We start from the raw sequence: 16,596 nt of genomic DNA on the forward strand, positions 1-16,596 counted from the left end.
CCGTGAATCGTTGGGAAACCGAGTCCCGAATCGGTCCTACAAAGTGGCATCAGAGCTTAAGGTTCTTGATTCACGAAAGATTCGTGGTGATATTCGTGTTTTTCTCGTGAAAATCATATATTTTGCTTGAAAAATTTTCGAAAACTAGTGTTTTTGTTCTTGGTGTTCTTATCAAAAACTCATAAAAGTCATATATTTTGGTTTTTGATCTCAAGATTTGGTGTTAAAATTCCGGGTTTCATCAAGAACATTCATCGTGTTCTTCGTTTTTAATCGTTTGATCCATTTTTGTTTGGTTGGTTAATTGTTTGAGTGTTAATACACTTAAAAGAGTCATATTTTGCTTCCAAATCAACTTGGATTCGTGTTAGTGAGTTTAAAACCGAAAATCTGGTCAAATCTTCTAAGTTTGGAAATTCCATAAATCCCGATCGAACAAGTCGTATTTTTGGAACTCATTCGATCGAATAAGCCTCTTATTCGATCGAACCAGTTTGAATTTTGACCGAATCAGTTTTTCCCGCCGTGATCTGCGCCAAGTCCATTCGATCGAATCAGTTCATCCATTCGATCGAATAAGTTAATCCTTTCGATCGAACCTGCTTCCAGTCGATCGAACAAGTCTCAGATTCGATCCACCCATTCGATCTCTTTCTTAGTCTACTGCCAGAACCCGTTCGATCGAACCGGACATCCATTCGATCGAACCTGTCACCTCATTCGATCGAACTAGATTGTATTCGATCGGATAACCTTCAGAAGACCAGAACAGTGAATCAGTCAGTCATTCGATTGAATCAACACACATTCGATCGAATAACGAACACATTCGATCGAATCAGAACTCACTCGATCACATTAGTTTAAAAGATCAAAGATTAAAGCAAAGAAGCAAACATGTCTGCCAGTTCAAGTACAAACAAAAGGTTCCAATCGATCCTTGAGAGTGATTCAGAATCTGGAAGCTTCAACAAGCCTCCAAAGTTGATGGCACTCAATGAGTTTACTACCTGGAAGACAAGATTCCAGATTCATATCACAGGTGTGAATCCTGGACTATGGGAAGCGGTTCAGACATCGTGGGTGCATCCTACAAACGATGATGGTGAAAGCCTGAGCTACTTTAGGCTGTCAGAAGAACAAAAGATAGCCTTTGATGCTGAGAAGAAAGCCTTCTCCTTACTGTCTCAAGCTCTCTCCAGCGATCTCTTCCATCAGTTTAATCAGTTCACAACAGCATCAACTCTTTGGAACGCACTGGTTGAACGATGCGAAGGATCTGAGTCACTTAAAGAAATTCACGCACGGGAGCTAAAGCGTGAATTTGATTTGTTTGGTCCAGAATCCGGAGAAGACATTGAATCGTTGCTGTCAAAGTTCTATCATCTTATGTCAGAGCTAAAGTCCTATAATGTCAAAACAACAGGGACTGAAAAGGTTAGATGTCTCGCTCAAGGACTCCCAACAAGCTGGAACACCTTCCTGACTGTGATGAGAAGAAGTCATCAATTGGAGACGATTCTTCTTTCTGACTTTATAAAAGAAATCAGACAGGAAGACGCTGAATTAAGAGCATCCTCCAGGAAACCCAGAGCAACATCAGACAAGTCGCTGTACATGTCAAACTCTCCAATGTCAGATTCAAATGACCATGCTCCAATGAAGACTGTGTTCAATGTCAAATCAATCTAAGGGGACCGAAACGAGATCTTCTGCACCACCAACATCAAATTCCGGAAATTCAAGTTCTAACTCCGGACCCAAGTCAACTGAAAAGGCAACGTTAAACACTGAAGGCTTGGGAAAGGTAACGGTGGAAGTTGCCAAAGAACATATGGCAACGTTAGGCACAATAATTGAATCATACAGTTTAATGGTGGCTGGTAAACTTGGCAACAGTCATCTGGACAGCGATGACTATGAACAGCTAGATGAAGATGATATGGAACGCATCGATATAATGTGGGCACTTGGCAGCGCGTTCCGTAGGGCTAAAAAGTGGGCTAAGAAAACAGGCCAAGCTCTTTCAATCAACAATAAATCCAAGTTTGGTTTTGATAAAACAAAAGTTAAATGCTACAACTGTGGCGAACTTGGTCATTTTGCTAAGGAGTGCTCTAAACCAAAGAGGGAAGGTCACCAATATCCCTTCCGAACTACTTCAACTTCATCTACTCCTGCTGCAGCCGCTGCAAATGTCAACAATGAGAGACAACTGGTCCCTCAGAATCAAACAGCAGCAAGCAACGCAAACATCAACAATGAAACTGCTCTTGCTGTTCAAGGTGATGAAGGCGAGTCCTGGAACTTCAGCATTAACATGGCTGACATCACCATTGTGGATGGAGACTCAGAATCTGGGTCTGATGATTCCTCAACTGATGAAGAATACGTTGTCGAGGAGCCAGCTACTGAAATGAATGAAGGAGAGCATGAAGCTGAGGTGTCATCAGTGGAGATTAAGGAGGATCAAGCAAAAGAGTCAAATGTTCCTCAATCATTTCCAAGTTCAACAATTCCTGCAGAAGCTGCTACTGTTGAAGAAGTCAACGAAGTACTGTCAAAAGCAACTTCTGCATCCTGTTGAAGAATGGTGATTCGCAATCACGAAGTTAATGATGTGTCTTTGTCTCCGATGATGAATCTGCATACAAACTAATCTGTTTAGGGGGAGTAGCTGTGGATCGGAAGCCTCATCAAAGATTGCCCAATACATTATTAAGTCAGCAGAAGACGATATGAGCTTACACGTCTATATATTGGGATACACGCCAACGTCTGAGGGGGAATTTCTATAGTTGGTTGTTTTTAAACAGATTGTTTTGTCTGAAGATGTCAGCAATGGAGAACACTTTGCATCATTAACCTAGAGTTCAGTCTAAGGGGGAATCTTGCTGCAATGATGGTATTCTTCAACGTGATTATCAAGATATAGCAGAAGATTTGACTGAAGATTGCAAGAGGTGTCTACAGCAATTCGCAAGCAACGTCCAAGGGGGAATATGTTGGTGCATGTTTTGTGGCCGTCGCTTGGCGAATAGTTTAGAATGTTTATGTTGTATGCTGTTCACCTAGGTAGTGGTTCACGCTGAAAGTGATCCATTTGAAAGAGCATTTTCAAATGGATACTCATTCGATCGAATGAGTTTCTGATTCGATCGAATGAGTCTGCCATTCGATCGAATAGGACTCATTCGATCGAATGAGTCCTGACCGAATGGCAGCGGGTATAAATACCAGCTTTCAGGCGTGAACAGGTAAGAGTTTAAGGATTTGCGTGCCCGGAGCCCAGGTGCTGTCCGGATGAGGGGGGGAGGCCATGCTCGACCTCCCCCTGCCATAGATCGTGATTTCAGTGTTTAACAAGCATGTAATCTTTCGTTTTTATCAATGAAATCGTTTGTTTCGTGTTTGTTTCTGTCCGTCTTTGGTTATCAAACCTTCCGTCTCGAACGCGCTCGGATCGTCTCGGTCCCGGCTGGTCCAACAATTGGTATCAGAGCAGGGAATCTTTACTTCGCGTTCATGGCAGAGACGTCAAATGATGCCAAGGTAAGTTCTAACCCTACTACTCCCAAACCAGAAAATACCAAATGTTTAAAATGTGAAATGTCTGAACAAGAAATTCATTCTCTGAAAGAGAGAATTGAAGATCTCGAGGCTTATAAACAAGCAGCCTCAAGATCTTTAATTGAACTGACTGACGCTCTTGCACAAAACAAGGCTTGGAAGCAGAAAGAGTCTGTTTTTAAAGAAAAAGTTGATAGCCTTAAGCGTCAGAACAAGGAATTGGAGATATGTGTTCTAAATCAACAAGATTCTATAAATTTTCATATCAATAAAAATAATGTCTTGAAAAAGGAAATGGAGAACACAAAAGCTGATCTTGAATCATTGACTTTCAAATTAAAAAGTTACTCCAATTCCTCTTATTTGCTAGAACACATTATCCCCGAGTTCCGGTGCAAAAAGGAAAAAGGTGTGGGATATCACAATGTCCCACCCCCTGTGCTGAACCAATTTGTGAGCACACCAGGAGCTGTGCTAGATGATGACTCAAATATTAAAACACCCGAGGACACAGAACAAATTTCAAAGTCCAAGGGTAAAGAAGTCATTGACTCGGCTCCTGAGACCAAACCAAATGTTGTTGCCACAGACTTAGGTTCCACAACTAAGTCAGGCCCATCCACATCTAAATCAAAGGCAACAACAAGTAATTCTCAGAAGAACAAGTTTAATCATAAATCTGAGAAAGTGCATGTGGAACATGGTACCCAGTTTGTCAAGGAGGGTAACTTTAATGAAAAACATAATTTTCCAAAACCCCCTCCCAGACAAACTTCACCTCAAAATGTCAAATCAAAGGGGTACTATGGTAACAAACAACAACAAAGTTATTACTCTCCACCACGTCAAAGGGGGAGAAACTACTGTTTCTCATGTGGAGAGGTTGGCCATATAGCAAGATTCTGTTACAATTACACGGATCCTAGATATGTCAAGTCAACTCCTATGAGGCGACCGACCGTTGACATTCAAAGTCAACCTCGGTCTCACACACCGCGGTCGGTTCCTCCTAGGAAACCTCAGTCAACCTCACCACACAGATCACCGAATCCCTCTAGCCCAAGTGTTTCCACTTCAACAAGTGAAAGTCAGTCTTCAACCAGTTATGTCAAACATGTTGAGAAGAAGACTGACAGTTGGAAACAAAAGAAAAACAACACTGTTGATAACAATGTCAAACCAGAAAACAGTGTTAATGAGGGTAAATGGATTGAATTGTTAATTCGTGATGATAATGGAAAACCCAAGACCATAAAGGCTTGGGTTTCCAATGATATTTAAACCTTTTTCTTTTTGTGTGCAGGTTGCTCTGTATGATCCAAGATTCAACATGTGGATCATCGACTCAGGAGCTTCCAGGCACATGACTGGAAACATGAATCTCCTATCCAGTGTCAGACAGATAAAAGGAGGTGCAGTTTCCTTTGCAGGAAATCAAGGTGGTTACATCACGGCCCAAGGAATTGTTTCTAATGGGCGAATTTCGTTTGATAAGGTTAATTTCATCAAGGAGTTGGAGAACAACCTGTTGTCGATAAGTCAAATCTGCGACAAGGGTTTCAAAGTTATGTTTGATGATCGAGACTGCCACATCTTGGCTAAGGATTTCACCAGTTCTGAAGACAAGGTTTTAATGTCAGCCGCACGCCAGAGTGATCTCTACATTCTGGATATGGCTAAGGCAGGGTCATCGTCTCCAACGGCGACATGTTTTGTGTCCAAGGCATCCGAACATGATACTGTCATATGGCATAAACGGATGGGACACATTAATGTCAGGAACATGAACAAGCTTGTGCATAACAGGCTGGTTGAGGGAGTTAATCTGAGAAGTTTCCGTCTTCCTGATTCGTGTGTGCAGTGCAAAGCGGGAAAGCAAGTAAAAAGGTCCCACAAGTCTAAGAGTTTCCACTCGATTGATATTCCATTGGAACTCCTTCATATGGATCTTTTTGGCCCAATCAGCGTCAAAAGTATCTCTGGGCACTCATACTGTCTAGTGGTTACTGATGAATATTCGAGATTCTCTTGAGTGTTTTTCTTGAAAGCAAAGTCCGAGACATTTGGGTGTATAAATCTGCTGGTTACAACTCTTGAGTCACAGTACAATCTGAAGGTTCGGAGAATGCGTTCAGATAACGGGACAGAGTTTAAGAATGCGAATGTTGAAAATTTTTGCAAAGAAAGAGGCATTGTTCAGGAGTTCAGTGCCCCGTATGTTCCACAAATGAACGGGGTTGCTGAAAGGAAAAATCGAACGTTAATCGAGACAGCTAGAACAATGTTAGCAGACTCAGTGTTGCCTGTCACGTTTTGGAGTGAGGCAATTACCAACGCCTGTTTCACATTGAATCGGGTAGGCATTGTCAAGCGCCACGGCAAGACAAGCTTCGAGCTTCTTCAACGACGGAGGCCTAATTTAGAGCACCTGGAACCATTTGGAGCTCTTTGCACGTTACTTAAAAGGCAAGTCGATAATAAGTTCGAGGAGAAGATCATCAACGGCTATTTTCTGGGTTACAGCGTACCTCTCAAACGGGTCTTCAACAGATCAACAAAATTAGTTGAAGAATGGTACCATGTCGACGTTCAACGCTATACAGAACTAGCCAAGGGGTCAGGAGAAGACTGGTTGTTTGATTTTGACAAATTGTTCAAGTCATTCAATCTGTATGAGGTTGCTATTCAAATGATGTATGAGGCGCAAAATGCACCTCCTGATGAATCACAGCAATCTTCACCTCATCCTGGTCCATCATCGTCTTCCTCCACAGAGTCTAGCGAGCAAGTTCAAGAGTCATCCGAATCTGAATCTGAAGATGAATCACCAACAGATGATGTACAATCGGCACCGACACAGGTTACTCCGCAACCTTCATCGTCAAATCAAGAAGCGCCAAATGCAGATCAGCCTCTAACGTCTACTTCAGAGGCACCAACCGCTCCAGTTCCTGAGCCGAACTTAACTAACTTGGAACAAAATGTTGTCGTTCCTGACAATCCGGTGGTCAGGACTGAACGTGATCATCCACAAGACAACATTATAGGGGACATTCAACAGGGTGTCAAAACACGTCGTCAACTGAATTTTGGCCTCTACACTGAAATGATGGAGTCAGGATCAGTTGCGCTAAATGCCCATGAATGCTTCTTAGCACAAGAAGAACCACGCAGCATCACCGATGCACTGAAAGACGCTAACTGGGTCTCAGCCATGCAAGAAGAATTATTACAGTTCAAGAGACTTGGTGTGTGGAAGCTGGTGGATCTCCCCAAAGGACAGAAGAAAATTGGCAATAAGTGGGTACTCAAATGTAAACGCGACGATCGTGGAGTGATTGTTCGCAACAAAGCCCGCCTGGTGGTCCAAGGGTTTAGGCAAATCGAAGGCCTAGACTACAATGAGGTGTATGCTCCGGTTGCGCGTTTGGAGGCAATCCGGATGTTCTTGGCGTATGCGTCTTTCAAGAGATTCAAAGTATATCAGATGGACGTCAAGAGTGCCTTTTTGTACGGTCACATCGAAGAGACCGTATATGTGGCACAACCTCCAGGTTTTGAAGACTCAAATCACAAGGACAAAGCCTACCTGCTCAACAAGGCTTTGTACGGTCTTCACCAAGCCCCGAGAGCTTGGTACAAGGAACTATCCAAACACCTTCTGAACAACGGGTTTAGAAGAGGAACGATCGACTGCACGTTATTTACAAAGGAGAAAGAAGGAGATCTCATTTTGGTACAAGTGTACGTGGACGACATCATCTTCGGGTCCACGAATAAAACACTATGCAAGGAGTTTGAACAGGTGATGCAAGAAAAATTTGAAATGAGCTCCATGGGTGAGATGAAGTTCTTCTTAGGACTTCAGGTTGATCAAACAGACTCCGGTGTCTTCATTCACCAGACAAAATACGTCAATGACATCTTGAAACGGTTCGAGATGTTGAGTTCCTCTTCACAGGGAACTCCGTTAGAGGTTAATCACGGGATTAATCCTGACGAGAAGGGTGAATTGATCAATCCAACTCACTATAGAGGGATCATCGGATCTCTAATGTACCTGACTGCTTCTCGGCCGGACATAATGTTTGCTACGTGTCTCTGTGCACGTTACTAGTCAAAGCCGAAGGTCTCCCATCTTATTGCAGTCAAAAGAATTTTGCGTTATCTGAAGGGTACTCCAGATTGGGGTCTTTGGTATCCTCATGATGATAACTTTGATCTACATGCGTATAGTGATTCGGACTATGGTGGTTGTAAACTCGATTACAAATCAACAACAGCAGGATGTCAGTTCTTTGGAAGTCGTTTAGTAACGTGGCAATGCAAAAACCAGACGTCAGTCTCCACTTCAACAGCTGAGGCAGAATATATTGCGGCTGCCAGTTGCTGTTCTCAAGTTATTTGGATTCAGCAACAGATGCGTGACTACGGTATTGAATGTTCTACTACTCCCATATATATTGATAATTCTGCTGCAATTTCAATTACCAAAAATCCTGTCCATTTTAGCAAAACGAAGCACATCGAAATTCGATATCACTTCCTTCGTGACTGTTACGAAAAGAAGTTAATCGATGTGGTAAAAATCCCCACTCAGGAACAACGCGCTGATCTCTTCACTAAATCATTTGACAAACCACGGTTTTTATATTTGCTAGAGATCAACGGCGTTAAACGTCAATCAGATGATGTTCCTGAAGATATTATTTAAATTGTTTTTCATTTTTTCTTTTCTTAAAAATTTGAAAAATCCAAAAAGATTTTGTTTTTATAATTTTTAGGGGGAGAAAGGTTTCAAGAAAAACCAAAAACAATATAAAATACAAAAACCCAAAAACATCAAAAATTTTAAAATTTTGAGAAGTTGATCTTGTTACAAGAAAGATGATAGTACACAGACGCTATCATACTGAGACATCAAAAAGATTTTTATTTCTGTATAGCTTATTCTCATTTTCCTTATATTAAAAAAAAAAAAAAAAAAAAAAAAACGTCACTATCGCTTAGAATTATGTCGGTTGCTTCAGTTTGAAGGACATATCTTCGGATATGTTTGGCCCTTACTTCTACTAGTAGATTATGAGGATAACCATTAACCAGATGACTGAAAGTGACCGGGGCGGTTTATGATGTGTTTTTATTCTTTCGCTGAAAAATAGTCATTCATACTTAGTTAGAAGGACACATACTCATATGTGGTCGGTCCAGCTGATCCATTGGATCGTCAGGATAGCCGTTTACCTGAAGACTTTGACTTGATCGGGGCGAAATAATTTAAATTTTTTTTTTTTTATCCAAAAACATTCATATATTCAGAAAATGAGAAATTGTATCCAACCTTTGGGAAGTGATGGCACACTGACAGTAGCATGATGTTAAAAAATATAAAGTAAAAAATTGGTCATGCATAGTACTAATGTGATATATTGGTAGGCTTATCTTACTGAATTGAGTCTGGATTTGACCTATCTAAATCATTTAGATTGTCAGCTATGGGTGTACATTTAAGATAAATTGACGAGACGTCACTGTCTAAAGACCAATATCAATTGAGGATATGTCTTATCACGCGTACACGAATTACCACCGGCCCAAATTGGTTCCCCCAAAAGCTAAATTCTTAAAGAATGTTAGATCTTCGTGTTGCAGGTCTGCTTTCATCGAAAGTCCCTTCTAAATCAAATGCTTTAAACATTGATTAAGGAGGAGTATTAAATATTTTATACTTCACCGGCTTTGGATTGATCTCCCTCTGTGATACGTAAGTATCGACCTGGACAGCGCTCTTCCATGCTGTGATATCTAAAGTTATTATCTCCCTCTGTGATACGTAAGTATCGACCTGGACAGCGCTGATTACTTGGATATCTGTATTAAATATCTTATGCTCCACCGGTTTGGATTGATCTCCCTCTGTGATACGTAAGTATCGACCTGGACAGCGCTCTTCCATACTGGTATATCTGAAGTTATTATCTCCCTCTGTGATACGTAAGTATCGACCTGGACAGCGCTGATAACTTGGATATCTCCTGAAAAAATTATAAAATAAATGATTTTGGGACAAGTAGATGAATACCGAACACGTATGTTAAAACATGATAAAATCATCAAGTTGCTAATTAAATTCGCAAGAATGAGAAAAGCAACAATATTTGATGAAAAGCTAACAAAGGGGATCCTATAAGCTTATGGTCGTTCGTCAAAATAAGATGCGCCGATTTGACTGTTCAATATGTTGTGAGGTCCTACATGAGTCAATCAAAATATGGTGGGATACATAGCTGTGATCACAAGCAATTTCAAATGGTCATTGACAGACGAGAGGATGTTTGTTTAAGTTTAAAAGGACAAATATACCCATAATCGCATTGGTAATATGTATCGACCAAAAAGAAATTATATTGAACTTACTGAGTGCTACAATGTCAGTACTGATCCCATGTTCGGATCTCTCTCACAAAAAGAATGTTCATTATGCCTAGTTTAATATTATATACTCTTTTATTAAGAAAAATCAAAAACATGTGAAAAATCTCGAAAAGTCTCAGTAGATAGTCAAATAAGTCTGTATGATTTCTTATTATAGATCATTCTCAACCAAAAATATTGTATTTTAAGTTTTATACAGTTGCTTATTTCAGTTTGAATATTATAAAAAATTCAAAAAGATTTTTATTCTGAATTATTTTTATTTTTATTCTGCTTTAATGTTGATGAGAAATCATCCAGTGACAGGTAGTCTGATCCCTGTCCCTCCCTGTAAATACTTAAAAAAAAAAAAAAAAAAAAAAGATTTTATTTCTATTTATTTTTCATTTTATTTAGTTCTGTTTGTTTGAAAATCGATGAGAAATCATCGTGACAGGTAGTCTGATCCCTGTCTATTCCTACTAAATGTTTATCCAGTGTGTAGGAATGAAAGAAAACTTCATGCAGGTTGCTAAATGTTTATCTGCGCAACCGACTGTGCATGAAAGAAAGAAGAAGTGACAATGGAAACCCAAAGATGGTTGTGCCTGATATTTTTCCGTGTGTTTACTAATGTCTTATGATCTATATGTTCTGTAGGAACTAAGCTCTCATTATCGGAAAATGTCTAAGAAAACTAACCAAGTATCAAAAGTTTATGTTTTCTTGCAGGTTCAAAGGCACCACGATCGATGGCAGGGAATAAAAAGTTTAGAAGTTTATTTTTCCAAAGTTTGTCCCTCATTCGATCGAATATGTTGCTATTCGATCGAGTAAAACGATCGAATGAGCCTATTCGATCGAGTCAGTTGTTGTGAGAATGAGAAGTGTTGCGAGAGACCTATTCGATCGAATAGACTCTCATTCGATCGATTGGTCCAATAGAACAAGTCCATTCGATCGAATGAGTCCAGAAACAGTATAAATACTCAGACTCATTCGATCAGTCAGTATTATTCGAAAAAATTTACGGAAATTTACTCTCAAAATTGTTTACGCAAAACCCTCGTTTTGATCCATTCATCTTATTCGATTTTTCACGTACATCAATAAAATGTAAGTTTTTTTGGATTTTAACCGTGTTTTGATCATGTTTTTGGTCGTTTTAGTTCTCGGAAACGGACTTTAGAACGAAACTGATATTGAACTGTTTTTAATCGTTTAAGTCTTGTAGTTTGATGTTGATACATGTTTATAAACTTCAACTGGTGCTATCTGTGTGTTGCGTATCTTTAAACGATCGAAAATGTCGATCGGGTTTCTGCAGATTCTGGGCTGAGTTTGAAGGAGTCGAATCAGTCTACTCGATCGAACGAGTCTCTTGTTCGATCGAATGAGACTTATTCGATCAGTAGTTCGATCGAATCAGAGGTCAAAGATGATATCTATCTCATTTGACTGTCTGTGATCGAACTAGATCTCACTCGATCGAATGAGTAGCTTACTCGATCGAATGAGTAGCTCATTCGATCGAATCTTTGCTCATTCGATTGAACAAGTCCAGAATGTTTGAAAATGTTAAACGCATTCAGTCTTTTCGATATCTGTTCGTTCTAACACGTTTATGTTTGCAGATAAAATGGCTGAAGTTGCAGAAGTTTTCATTCCCTTCAAAACATCAATCAAGCACAACATTGTAGCCTTTCTCGACGAAAAGGCAAGCCATGGGAAAGAGTTTGCAACAATGATCAAATTCCTGAAACGGTCCAGGATTCACGGACCTATCTCAAGGGTAGTAGAACCCATTATGTCAATTCAACAGGAATTCTGGAGGAATGCCTCGCACGACAAAACTGTTGTGCCGTCGGTAATTCGCTCCAATGTTAGAGGGCACGGAATTGTTGTATCTGCCCAAATCCTCAGGGAAGTCTGTGGGTTTGCTGATGCTGATTCAGATCCTACTGGGTTACATCCTGCTGGAACCAGAGGATGTTTTGCAAGAATGAAGTACAATGGTGACCTGAATTCCGGTCTACTCCATAAAGCCAATCTGTGTCCAGAGTTCAAATATCTGGCACACGTGGTGATGCACTGCTTAGGGCCTCAAAGAACAAGTTTTGACAAATTGAGGGAAAGCATGCAGTTCACAATGGCTGCATTAGTGATGAACCGCCCCTACAACTTCTCGCAGATGACCTTCAGCCATATGATGGAAAATCTGACAATAAAACAAGGGGCGGGTGAGAAGTTTCTACAGTACCCGAGATTTGTGCAAATGATCGTTGATAGTCAAGCTCCGGGTCTACTGAAAGAAAATGAGGGTGATGTGGTGAAACTGGACCACATGAAGAACGAAACCCTCAACCGTTTAAAATCTTACAAGGACCGCCCCACAAGACCACCACACAAAAGGTGCTTTGGGCACGTGACAAATCCGTCTTACAAGGCTCCTCCGAAGAGGAAGTGGAGGAATGCCGCCAGTGATTCAGACGTCGAGAACTTACCCTATCAGAAAACCAGCGACGAATCTGACAATGAGGAGGAAGCGGTACCGGCAGACACCAGAACAGATGCCGAAAAAGAGGCTGATTCATTCTTTAACGTTGAGGTTCTGGATGCTGGTGATGAAGCAAGTGCATCAGATGTGCACTTTGCTGGTGAGGTTAGGGCCGAGGATGTTGCGGGCGAAGAAAGGCCTGCGAAGAGACAAAAGAAGAAGGTTACAAGGAAGTATCGGAGTTTATTTTCTGATCCCCCACGTCCTCCAATGTTACAATCAGTTGGGACTTCGTCTGCTGCTCCTCCCGTTCAACAAGCACCGCCACCAACACAGCAACCAGCACCACAATCAGCACCACAACCGACTACTCAACCTCAACCTGAAATGTCTATACCTCCTCAGGTTGCAACAGAAATAGCTGATCTTCACAAGGCTATGATGAAGATGTTCATGTTCAAGACTGAGCAAGAAGAGCTGAATAGACGGCAAGAAGAGCAGAATAGACGGCAAGAAGAGCAAAATAGACTGAGAGATGAGCAGATTGCCCAACTTCGAGCCGAAAACGACATGCTCAGAATTGAAAACAGTCAGCTGAATGCGACTGTCGCTGATCAGGGCTCTTCTATCAAGGAACTAAGAGAGTCAAATCTAAGCCTTGAGGCGAAAATAACCGAATTGAAAGGAGATGTTCTACGTTTGGAAGGTCCATCAAATGTTGATGTGGACACAGACGAACTTGACTCTTCAGATGATGGAGGTGAAGGTACTAAAGAGTGAATTGAGTGAATGTAGTGAGGATTTAAATGTTAAATCTTGTTAAATGATGATTTTTGTATAGACTCAGTTTCATATGTAATGATATTGTATTTCATGTTTATGATATTACATATGTTTACTTAAAATTGTTGTTAAATTGTGGTTGTTTAATCAAACAGGTGATGATGATCCGTTTAATGTCCAACCGCTGCAATCAAAAACTGCAGCAGAATTTTTCACGTTTCTACTGGACAATCCAAATGAGCAGCGAAACTTCGCAAGTGGAGACTTGGAAGAAGGTGAAATTTCTCATAATTTCACAGAAGAAGAATTGGAACAAATGTTTGAATTATCCAACGTAGAAACAGGCAAGTATCTGGCTTTGCCTCCAACAGAACAAATGTCTTCTTCTGCTGCTACACCTGATTCATCATCATCAACGGCCACTGATCCCTCACACGTTGATCCCTCTCAATTTGATGAAGTTGAAATGGAAGACTTGTCAAAGGAAGAGTATCCTGAATACTATACGTCTCAAAATGACGATCTTCCTAACTCTGCAAGTTTCTTCCAAAATGTAACAGAGGAGGAAATACAGAAGAAGGCTGAAGAAAGGTCAAACAATATGGAACAGCCTTCTGAAGCGGATCAAGCCGATTTTTTAGAGAAAACCGAGGAATGCAAGAAAGCATTCAATGCTATTCTTGAGAAGATTAGATCCAGACGAAAAGCGAAGCCGACCATTCCTCATACAACGTCATATAAGATGAAGGGTCGCAGAACTTCAGGAGAAATTATCGCTTGGGCATGTCTGAAGGATCTTAACTGCGTAGCTGTCAAGAGAGAAAGGGGGGTTGAATACTTTCAACGTATTACTGATTTGAAGACCCTTCCTACTTATGATCTGAACCGTCTGAATTATCTTGATATGCTATACGCCAACTCATCTCCATTTGCCACGTATTATCAGAGTGTATTGCGAAAAGAGTACAACACAAAATGGAAGATGATCACACCACAAAGGCCGAAGAGATATATAAGCAAAAAGGAGATCGATCCGATCACCAACAGGCCAAAAGTTATTTTGAAGTACATGCCACCACTCACAATGAAGAAGATTCCTCTTAGAAAGATGAAGCAGGACTTCTACAAATCATTCAAGCATTGGTACTATGATGGAAGACTGCATGAGGCAGTTATTGTGCTCAATGACTATGGAATCTGGAGCACAATTCGTATTTTTGATCCAATGTGGCTCACAAATTTGTCAAGGGAGGATGTCTATACGTTGTACAAGACAGAGATTCTTTATGCTCCTGAAGACATAGAGCAAGCGTTAACGTACAGAAATGTCATTAGGATTTGCTTTGCCTATGACATACATGCAGGATCAAATTGGAAAGAACAACAGAAGAAGTATGCCCAAGAAACTAAAGATTAATTGTCATGTCTTTCGTTTATCTTGTTTCTTGTTGTAATTCAAAGTTAAATCTTCTGATTGTAATTGTTTTGAATTGAATGAAATATGATTTGGAATATTGTGATAGATTATGCTTTAATGTCAATTTTACAAATCTAATACAATTGTGCTTAAATGTTAATTCAAAATTCCAATTGACAACGTCCCAGGATATGCGGAACCTATGGTAAGTCTGACTGACTGTACCATTTGATCAAGAGGGAACTCCATGAAGAAAGGAGTTTGTGGATGCAACGTATGCACCAGTAGTTTTGAGAAAAGAGAGAGTGAGATAACTCCAAGGGGGAGTTACGATCGAGCAAGAGAACTCGATTGGTTACAGGCAAATAGAACTGGCTCCAAGGGGGAGTTTGTTAGGACATGAAATGTCACATGTATGTCCCCAGTTCTATCAGGTTGGTTCAACATGAAACCATCGATCGTGAAACCAAGTTAACGTACTGAAAATGTCAAACGAAGCTGATTCGATCGAATCAGTGACTGATTCGATCGAACCAGATCTCATTCGATCGAACCAGATCTCATTCGATCGAATGAGTATCTCATTCGACCGAATGAGTCTTCGGTATATAAACGTTACTTGGGAAATTTCACATGCAGAGAACAGATTACACACTCACGAACCAGCAGCCTACAGAAACTCTCTCGACTGTTCTTCGTGTTCTTGGTCGTTTCCTCCAATCCTAGGCGTCAAAGCCCTTTAGGAATCGTACCTACGTGTCCGTTGATCACCACCGAATCGCCGTGTTAGAGGATTCCGCACTCTAACACGTTGCCCCGTGAATCGTTGGGAAACCGAGTCCCGAATCGGTCCTACAAAGATATTGTTGGTTCAGCCGGGACCGAGACGATCCGAGCGCGTTCGAGACGAAAGGTTTGATAACCAAAGACGGATAGAAACAAACACGAAACAAACGATTTCATTGATAAAAACGAAAGATTACATGCTTGTTTAAACACTGAAATCACGATCTAGGGCAGGGGGAGGTCGAGCATGGCCTCCCCCCTCATCCGGACAGCACCTGGGCTCCGGGCACGCAAATCCTTAAACTCTTACCTGTTCACAGCCTGAAAGCTGGTATTTATACCCGCTGCCATTTGGTCAGGACTCCTTCGATCGAATGAGTCCTATTCGATCGAATGGCAGACTCATTCGATCGAATCAGAAACTCATTCGATCGAATGAGTATCCATTTGAAAATGCTCTTTCAAATGGATCACTTTCAGCGTGAACCACTACCTAGGTGAACAGCATACAACATAAACATTCTAAACTATTCGCCAAGCGACGGCCACAAAACATGCACCAACATATTCCCCCTTGGACGTTGCTTGCGAATTGCTGTAGACACCTCTTGCAATCTTCAGTCAAATCTTCTGCTATATCTTGATAATCACGTTGAAGAATACCATCATTGCAGCAAGATTCCCCCTTAGACTGAACTCTCGGTTAATGATGCAAAGTGTTCTCCATTGCTGACATCTTCAGAATGCGGAAAATAAATTAAACTTGGTTGGCCCATAAATAGTCAGATGCTCCTGACTACCCCACAATAACTCATCAGTAATCACTTTTCTCTGTTCTTCTGTGTTCTTATAACAATCACCACTGTAGAAGCTCAATGAACAAGGGGTTATCCATTAAACTTGTAAACGATAATTCCTTCAGGTGATTGTGCTTTGTTCATTGCCCCAATTTGCCGCTTTAACCATTAAACATTTAAACGTTCTGACTTTGCCGGCAAATATCAGTGAAAAATTTCACTGTCACCAAACCTTTTCTGGATTGTGATCAACTGGTAGAGGATGTCCAGAAAAATCTTCATCACTGACCCGAAAATTAACCGAAAATTTCCCGGAAATTTTGTCGAAAAAA

Source organism: Bidens hawaiensis, unplaced genomic scaffold (assembly GCF_021521415.1).
Source record: "Bidens hawaiensis isolate Kalapana, Puna unplaced genomic scaffold, B.hawaiensis_p1.1 tig00006635_1, whole genome shotgun sequence".
Taxonomy (NCBI): domain Eukaryota; kingdom Viridiplantae; phylum Streptophyta; class Magnoliopsida; order Asterales; family Asteraceae; genus Bidens; species Bidens hawaiensis.